At 39.8% G+C, this 10214-nt stretch overlaps 1 long non-coding RNA gene across 1 annotated transcript; it reads left to right on the top strand.

The window, feature by feature from the left end:
* The first annotated feature begins 1692 nt into the window (after nucleotides 1-1692).
* LOC103094742 (uncharacterized) lies at nucleotides 1693-3102 on the top strand. The gene is made up of 2 exons (XR_464440.3): nucleotides 1693-2568; nucleotides 2779-3102. It is a non-coding gene; the product is annotated as an uncharacterized LOC103094742 (long non-coding RNA).
* The last annotated feature ends 7112 nt before the right edge of the window (nucleotides 3103-10214 follow it).

Genomic DNA, 10214 nt, shown 5'->3' with positions numbered 1-10214 from the left:
GGAAGGGCAAAATTTCAAAATTGCCTGAGCAATAAAGAATCGAAAAGCCCAATGTCTTTCTTTAGAATAGGAGGGTGGCATGATAAAAAATCAATTTATTTTCAATTATGATCCATTTCCGATGAAGAAAAACAGAAGAGGATCATTTTGTCAAAGTAATTATCCTCCTGAAAGCTAATATGTTCATCATGTTGAATCTGAAAGCAAAAAATGACAATAATTGAGAGAAACATTATTCTCTTTCCCACGGAAATGTTGCTGTAAAATCACAGGGAAATAATTAAGTGCAGAGGTGCTGTTTAAAAGGAACAAGACACATCTAGCAGAAGGAGTACTTCTGGATTAGATAGGAATTTGTACTCCCTAGGGCATATGTTTACCACACCTGGAGGTGCCCAGGACCTGCTAAACAATGTTTCAATTGGGTTCTTCAAGTCAATCAAAATAATTGCTTTGAATAAAGCAAATTATAGCCAAGAGCTGTAGAAAACCTTAACTGGAGTCCTGTTAGTTTTCAAAATTTGGGGCACTAAATCCTCACACATGTTATATAAACCCATTTTGCACTGGAGCAAAAGGAATAGTTGAAGTAGTAACTGCACTCCTCTGAAGTCTTAGCTCCACTCAGCCACCTGAAAGTCCACATACACCTTCTAAGACAACAAATGAAAACCGAGATTACTCCGCAGTGGAAGGAGCTGGCTTCCAGAAAAGCAACAACACTTCTACAAGGCATTTGCTAGTAGGGGGTAGGGAGTGCTGGGGCTGGGAGTTGGGATCCCCTTACTAGTGGGCAGAACTAATTCAATCTCAGAGAGAAATGGTACTGGGAAGTTTTTCTACTTTTTTCGCCAATGGTGAAAGAATAGCTATGACCAGCTCTCCCTGTTCTAGCCTGATTGGGGAAGGACATGTAATTCTAGTCATTTAGAGATGAGGGTGAGCAGAGAGGAGGGCAAGGATTGGGAGGATTTTGAGCCAGATTAAGACCTATTACATCTGGGTATTAAAAAAGAAAATTCCAAGGACTTTCAATGTCTCAATTTCTATGTCATGTTTCTGATCACAAGACAATGTGATATAATGAAAAGAGTATTGACTTTTGAGTCAGAGCATATGATTTCAAATGCTGACAGTGGGGACATTGAGGAAGTCATTTAAGCCCCTTGGGTCTTCGGTTTCACTTAAAAAACAACAACAACAACAACAAACAAAAGGCCTTACCTTCTGTCTTAGAATCAATACTTTGTATTGGCTCCAAGGCAGAAGAGTGGTAAGGGCTAGGCAATGTGACTTGCCCAGGGCCACACAGCAAGGACTTGTCTAAGATCAAATTTGAACCTAGGATCTCAGTTTCACTTTCTGTAAAACTGAGGTAAGGGAGTTGGACTAGATAGATGACTTTTGAGGTCTATTCCAGCTGCAGGTCTATTATTATAATAAACCATACATTGAACTAGTTTCCTGTTTCAGACTGCACGCAGAATTCCCACTGATTCTAACTATATGTTGGATGGAGCAATCAGACAGACCCCTGCCTGTGGAAGGATGGAAGAATCTGATGTAAACCTCAAATGAGATGCATTTCATTTTGCCTGAGGCTTTGAGAAAGTCCCACTTAAAGGGGCCCAGGAATCCTTAACAAGAGCGACCTTCTGCCTCTTTGTTTCTATGTTCCACATAAGCCCTCCTCTCAAACAATGTCCCTCCAGCCCCGTGACAGGGCTGAGGCATTTCATGAGCATGTGCTCCAGAGAGAAACCCTCGGAAAACAACTCTCTTAAACAAATAAACAGCTCAGCTCTTGAACTTTATGCTCCTAATCTCTGTCATCATTAATCACATTCAGAGTTTGACTTTAAAAGCCTGAAAGGAAGAGAAAGGAAAAGAGAAAGGAAGGGAAAAATAAACTCCTTGCCTCAGAAAACTTGCGAAACATATATAGAAACTTGAAACTCGCCTTTAGGTCCTACAAAAACTAAAGAAAGGAGGGATGCAAAAAGAGTTCAAAGTGGGTGTCCTGAAATGGTACCCTATAAATTAGCATGAATAAAGTCACTCCTGGGCATGGCACTGGAAGTCATTATTTCCACATTTCTGGGAATATCTCTTATTTGGACCTCCTTAGAAACTCCACGGAGGAGCTGGGATCCATTGATAAAGTTAGCTGAGGCACCTGTATTTGTGCTCTTTCCCTTACGATGAAGGAAATAGTGCCTTGGGGATGTTATGCACTTTGCCGGAGAAGTAAAGGGGACCCTGAGATGACTGGGTATAAAAAGGAGAGAGAAGTCAATGACGAATAGGAGGAGAAAAAGCTGGCCCTGGTGCCATATGATCGGTCCAACAGCCACAGCCACAGCATTTATTATGTAGCTACTGTGTCACAGCTCCAAGCTAGTGCTGAGGGCATAAAGACTAAAGATGACACAGTTCCTGCCCTCAAGGAGCTTGTGTTACATGGGGGAGACAAGGTGTCCCTATGTTGGTTTGTGCGTGAGAGGATCTATACTAGCATTTGGAAGGATCCAGAAAGCCTTATGGGGAGATGCTGAGCTTGGAAAGAAAGTAAGGATTCTCAAAGGGGAAAGGGAATGCATAACAGGTGGGCACAGGTGTGCAAAAGCAGAGTGAGAGGGTATGAGATACCATTTATGAGGAACAAACAGTATGAAAGTTAGGCTGGCTGGACTGGGGAGTGTCTGAAGGGGAGTTATGTATAATAAGGCTGAAAAGGCTTTCAGTGTGTAAATTATGTTTATGCCCTGTGTATTACAGAATTGTGACAAGCTGGTACTATGACCTGCCCAAAGTCCCTCCATAAGCAGAGTGGCCTTGGGCTACCTGGGTTTAATAATAAGAGAAAAAAGAATGGCAAACAAAACGGGAGTATGGGCTTCTCCAACCCTGACTGCTCCCTAGTGTGACCATCGAGACAACAGAGCTAACTGCTACATGGGAGCAAATTTGATGCAAGACCCAAGAGCAGCTCATTTAGTGGAGTCCTCCTAAAAGATCTATTTCATCTATCTCTCAAGTCATCTTTGAGAGAAAGTTGGGAATGGGACTATGTATTAGCTAAAACTGGCTGGTTCTCTCTTATTTTATCCTCTTAATCGTTTTTTTTTTAACTTACCTTCTGTTAGAATCACTACTATAGAGCAGTAATGACCAGGCAATGGGGATTAAGTGACCTCCCCAGGGTCACACAGCTCAGAAGTATCTGAGGTCACATTTGAACCCAGTCCATCCTATTTCCAACCCTGACTCTCTATCCACTGAGTCACCTAGCTACTCCCTTGCTTTAATCATTTCTGTCAAATTTTCTTTAACCCTAGTAGCACCTAGATTCCTTTCACACTTAATAAGGAAATGTATATTTCAAGGAACTTGAAATGCATATGAAGTAGGCATATTCCTAGTGGTCTTTCCACACACAAGTATCTGAGATGACCACCTCTATGTAGTTGAGTTGCTTGACTTTATTCATTTCATTTAGATCTTGCTTATGGCATGGGAATGTTCTTGATTTATAGCTCTTGGTTAGTGAAATAATAAGACATTTTCCCTTTTCTCCATTCCTCCCCTATAGGAAGGAAAACTGCTGATTGCTTTCTGGCTCAAAACTATTTTTGCTGGTTGTCGAGGAGTACTATTCAAAATGATGAAAGCCAGCTGAGTTTCTATATGTTTGATGAGGCAGTAAGATCTGCCAGATGAGGGCAAACTTGGAGAAATGGTGTTAATCACCAATGAGTGCATATAATCAATCTGAAAAAAAAGATGGATCTACCAGTTCAATCTATTTCCAATATCTGGGCCTTCATTTCTGAAATGACAGGGAAATGGCTATTTACACAGCTCTTATAGTAGTTGATTGGCTTTGGAAATTCCAAAATACTTTCATTTGTACCCCAAATAACTAAAACAATAACTAAATATGTGTTATATATTTAGCTAAATATATAATAACTAAATAATCTTCTACACTGGATTGTCTTCCATTTAAATTAAACAATTCTATCCCACCAAAAAAAAAGTTTACAATGATTATCTATTAGTGCTTAACTAATAGATAAGATTTATTTAAGATTTTATTATGATACATTTAATAGTTCGTTCCTTGGGAGATTGGGGAGGACATAATAGAATCATTTCATTTTTCCAATTACCCCGTTCTCCTGGGTTCCAGGCATTCATTTGTGCCATGTACCATGTTAAGTTGGGGGCTAGAAAGGCAAGTAAAATCAGTCCCTGACCTCAAGAAACAAACATGTTCATGGGGGAGACAAGTAGATAGTTAGGTACAGACAATATATACATGCAATGGTTAAAAGCTACTTAGAAGAGAAGTCTCACCAGCTAGCAGGAGAGGCAGGGAACCAGAAAAGACCTCCTGCAGAAAGTGGAATTTGTGCTGTCTTAAGAGAAGCCACAGGCTTCCGGTTAAGATGGCGGCTTAGAGAAAGCTGAAGTTCAGATCTCCGGAAAACCCTTCCCGACCGATCTCAAACTAGAAGCTCCTAAGGCGCCGAAATTCAAAACGATCAACAGCACAGACCCTGGGAACCCTCCTCCTGGACCTGGACCCGGTTCAAAAGGTACGGCTCCCCTTAAAAGCCAGAACCCGAGATCCCTCGGACCTCAGGGGTAGGAGCGCAGAGTCCAAGGCTCCCGGAAGCGGCAGCCGCGCCGGGCTCAGAGAGCAGGGTCTGAGGAACAACAACCCTCAGGGTCTTCTACCCAAGTCCCAGTCCGGGTGAAAGTTACTGCCTGGGGCTTCCGCTGCAAAGAGCCTGTCGGTCAAAGAGCCGCTCGGTCCGGGTGAAAGTTACTGCCTGGGGCCTCCGCTGCAGAGAGCTGGTCAAAACAACAGCAACCCTCAGGGCGGGCAAGACAGCCTCACGGGCTGGATCCTGCTATCCAAGTCTCAGTGAAAGTCTGTGCTCTCGGAGCTTGGGGAAGCGGCAGCCCATCCCCCCGCAGGCCGACGAAACAGCCTCACGGCCAGGGATTCTGAAGGCAACTTCCGGAAATCGAGCCAGGGGGAGAGTGTGGCCTCGTGGTCCGACCCTTCCATTCCAGTTCCAGTGAGGCATATTCAGTTTAACCCAGGGAAAGTCATAGAACCATCTGCCCAGGACTAAAGCCTCTGATCACCAGACAAAGACAAGAAAAGCCAATCCTCCACGTTCAGAGATGACAAATTCCACAGAAGCACAGAAGCCCCAAAATACCAAGAAAAATAAGAAGAAAGGGGCGACTCTGGACACATTCTATGGAGCCAAAATACAAAATACAGAGCAGATAGAAGAAGATATACAAGAAAATTCTCCAAAATCTTCCAAAGGAAATAGAAACTCTCCACAAACCCATGAAGAATTTGAATCAGAAAGGACCAAAAAGATGGAAGCCCTCTGGGAGGAAAAGTGGGAAATAATGCAAAAGAAATTCATGCATCTACAAAACCAGTTTGACCAAACTGTAAAAGAAAACCAGGCTTTAAAGCAAGAACTAATAAAGCAAAGCCAAAACACCAAGAAATTAGAAGAGAACATAAAATATCTCACCGACAAGGTGATAGATCTGGAAAACAGGGGGAGAAGAGAAAATTTAAGAATAATTGGACTCCCAGAAAAGCCAGAAATAAACACCAAACTGGACATGGTGATACAAGATATAATCAAAGAAAATTGCCCAGAGATTCTAGAACAAGGGGGCAATACAGCCACTGACAGAGCTCACAGAACACCTTCTACACTAAACCCCCAAAAGACAACTCCCAGGAATGTAATTGCCAAATTCCAAAGCTATCAAACAAAAGAAAAAATCCTACAGGAAGCCAGAAAAAGACAATTTAGATATAAAGGAATGCCAATCAGGGTCACACAAGACCTTGCAAGTTCTACGCTGAATGATCGTAAGGCATGGAACATGATCTTCAGAAAGGCAAGAGAGCTGGGTCTCCAACCAAGAATCAGCTACCCAGCAAAACTGACTATATACTTCCAAGGGAAAGTATGGGCATTCAACAAAATAGAAGACTTCCAACTTTTTGCAAAGAAAAGACCAGAGCTCTGTGGAAAGTTTGATACCGAAAATCAAAGAGCAAGGAATACCTGAAAAGGTAAATATTAAGGAAAGGGGAAAAATGTTATCTTCTTTTACTCAAACTCTCTTCTATAAGGACTACATTTATATCAACCTATGTATACTAATATGTGGGGAAAATGTAATGTATAAATAGGGGGTAAAGAAAGACCAAATAGAATAATGGTTCTCACACAAAGATTCACAGGGGAAGGGGAGGGGAAGAAAACTCCTATAAGAAGGAGAGGAAGAGGGGGGGGGGGGTTTACTTAAACCTCAATCTCAGGGAAATCAACTCTGAGAGGGAAAAACATCCAGATCCATTGGGATCTTGAATTCTATCTTACCCAACAAGGGTAAGGAGAAGGGAAAACCAAGGGGGGGAGGGGGAGAGGGAGAACAAAAAGGGAGGGAAAGAGAGGGGGGAGGGGGAGGGAACAAAAAGGGAGGGACTAAAAAGGGAAACATCAAGGGAGGGGACAAGGGGGACTGATTCAAAGTAAATCACTGGACTAAAAGGTAGAGCCGAAGAAGAAAAGGTTAGAATTAGGGAAGGCAATCAAAATGCCAGGGAGTCCACAAATGACAATCATAACTTTGAACGTGAATGGGATGAACTCACCCATAAAACGTAGACGAATAGCAGAATGGATTAGAATCCAAAACCCTACCATATGTTGTCTTCAAGAAACACACATGAGGCGGGTTGACACCCACAAGGTCAGAATTAAAGGATGGAGTAAGACCTTCTGGGCCTCAACTGATAGAAAGAAGGCAGGAGTGGTAATCATGATATCTGATAAAGCCAATGCAAAAATAGACCTGATCAAAAGGGATAGGGAAGGTAATTATATTTTGTTAAAAGGGACTCTAGACAATGAGGAAATATCATTAATCAACATGTATGCACCAAATAATATAGCACCCAAATTTCTAATGGAGAAACTAGGAGAATTGAAGGAAGAAATAGACAATAAAACCATACTAGTGGGAGACTTAAACCAACCATTATCAAATTTAGATAAATCGAATCAAAAAATAAATAAGAAAGAGGTAAAAGAAGTGAATGAAATCTTAGAAAAATTAGAATTAATAGACATATGGAGAAAAATAAATAGGGATAAAAAGGAATACACCTTCTTCTCAGCACCACATGGCACATTCACAAAAATTGACCATACATTAGGTCACAGAAACATAGCACACAAATGCAAAAAAGCAGAAATAATGAATGCAGCCTTCTCAGATCACAAGGCAATAAAAATAATGATTAGTAATGGTACATGGAAAACCAAATCTAAAACCAATTGGAAATTAAACAATATGATACTCCAAAACCGTTTAGCTAAAGAAGAAATCATAGAAACAATTAATAATTTCATCGAGGAAAATGACAATGGCGAAACATCCTTTCAAACCTTTTGGGATGCAGCCAAAGCGGTAATCAGAGGCAAATTCATATCCCTGAAAGCTCATATTAACAAACAAGGGAGAGCAGAGATCAATCAATTGGAAATGCAATTGAAAAAACTTGAAAGCGATCAAATTAAAAACCCCCAGCAGAAAACCAAATTAGAAATCCTAAAAATTAAGGGAGAAATTAATAAAATCGAAAGTGATAGAACTATTGATTTAATAAATAAGACAAGAAGCTGGTACTTTGAAAAAACAAACAAAATAGACAAAGTACTGGTCAATCTAATTAAAAAAAGGAAGGAAGAAAAGCAAATTCACAGCATTAAAGATGAAAAGGGGGACAGCACCTCCAATGAGGAGGAAATTAAGGCAATCATTAGAAATTACTTTGCCCAATTATATGGCAATAAATACACCAATTTAGGAGAAATGGATGAATATATACAAAAATACAAACTGCCTAGACTAACAGAAGAGGAAATAGAATTCTTAAATAATCCCATATCAGAAATTGAAATCCATCAAGCCATCAAAGAACTTCCTAAGAAAAAATCCCCAGGGCCTGATGGATTCACCTGTGAATTCTATCAAACATTCAGAGAACAGTTAACCCCAATACTATACAAACTATTTGACATAATAAGCAAAGAGGGAGTTCTACCAAACTCCTTTTACGACACAAACATGGTACTGATTCCAAAACCAGGCAGGTCAAAAACAGAGAAAGAAAACTATAGACCAATCTCCCTAATGAATATAGATGCAAAAATTTTAAATAGGATACTAGCAAAAAGACTCCAGCAAGTGATCAGAAGGATCATTCACCATGATCAAGTAGGATTCATACCAGGGATGCAGGGCTGGTTCAACATTAGGAAAACCATCCACATAATTGACCACATCAACAAGCAAACTAGCAAGAACCACATGATTATCTCAATAGATGCAGAAAAAGCCTTTGATAAAATACAACACCCATTCCTATTAAAAACACTAGAAAGCATAGGAATAGAAGGGTCATTCCTAAAAATAATAAACAGTATATATCTAAAACCAACAGCTAATATCATCTGCAATGGGGATAAACTAGATGCATTCCCAATAAGATCAGGAGTGAAACAAGGATGCCCATTATCACCTCTACTATTTGACATTGTACTAGAAACACTAGCAGTAGCAATTAGAGAAGATAAAGAAATTGAAGGTATCAGAATAGGCAAGGAGGAGACCAAGTTATCACTCTTTGCGGATGACATGATGGTCTACTTAAAGAATCCTAGAGATTCAACCAAAAAGCTAATTGAAATAATCAACAACTTTAGCAAAGTTGCAGGATACAAAATAAACCCACATAAATCATCAGCTTTTCTATATATCTCCAACACAGCTCAGCAGCAAGAACTAGAAAGAGAAATCCCATTCAAAATCACCTTAGACAAAATAAAATACCTAGGAATCTATCTCCCAAGACAAACACAGGAACTATATGAACACAACTACAAAACACTCGCCACACAACTAAAACTAGACTTGAACAATTGGAAAAACATTAACTGCTCATGGATAGGACGAGCCAATATAATAAAAATGACCATCCTACCCAAACTTATTTATCTATTTAGTGCCATACCCATTGAACTACCAAAATACTTCTTCACTGATTTAGAAAAAACCATAACAAAGTTCATTTGGAAGAACAAAAGATCAAGGATATCCAGGGAAATAATGAAAAAAAACACATATGATGGGGGCCTTGCAGTCCCAGACCTCAAACTATATTACAAAGCAGCAGTCATCAAAACAATTTGGTACTGGCTAAGAAACAGAAAGGAAGATCAGTGGAATAGACTGGGGGAAAACGACCTCAGCAAGACAGTATACGATAAACCCAAAGATCCCAGCTTTTGGGACAAAAATCCACTATTCGATAAAAACTGCTGGGAAAATTGGAAGACAGTGTGGGAGAGACTAGGAATAGATCAACACCTCACACCCTACACCAAGATAAATTCAAAATGGGTGAGTGACTTAAACATAAAGAAGGAAACCATAAGTAAATTGGGTAAACACAGAATAGTATACATGTCAGACCTTTGGGAGGGGAAAGGCTTTAAAACCAAGCAAGATATAGAAAGAATCACAAAATGTAAAATAAATAATTTTGACTACATCAAACTAAAAAGCTTTTGTACAAACAAAACCAATATAACTAAAATCAGAAGGGAAACAACAAATTGGGAAAAAATCTTCATAGAAACCTCTGACAAAGGTTTAATTACTCATATTTATAATGAGCTAAATCAATTGTACAAAAAATCAAGCCATTCTCCAATTGATAAATGGGCAAGGGAAATGGATAGGCAGTTCTCAGATAAAGAAATCAAAACTATTAACAAGCACATGAAGAAGTGTTCTACATCTCTTATAATCAGAGAGATGCAAATCAAAACAACTCTGAGGTATCACCTCACACCTAGCAGATTGGCTAACATAACAGCAAAGGAAAGTAATGAATGCTGGAGGGGATGTGGCAAAGTAGGGACATTAATTCATTGCTGGTGGAGTTGTGAACTGATCCAACCATTCTGGAGGGCAATTTGGAACTATGCCCAAAGGGCGACAAAAGAATATCTACCCTTTGACCCAGCCATAGCACTGCTGGGTCTGTACCCCAAAGAGATAATGGACACAAAGACTTGTACAAAAAT

The sequence above is a fragment of the Monodelphis domestica genome, chromosome 3 (assembly GCF_027887165.1).
Source record: "Monodelphis domestica isolate mMonDom1 chromosome 3, mMonDom1.pri, whole genome shotgun sequence".
Lineage (NCBI taxonomy): Eukaryota > Metazoa > Chordata > Mammalia > Didelphimorphia > Didelphidae > Monodelphis > Monodelphis domestica.
This window is presented reverse-complemented; position numbering and strand designations above follow the sequence as displayed.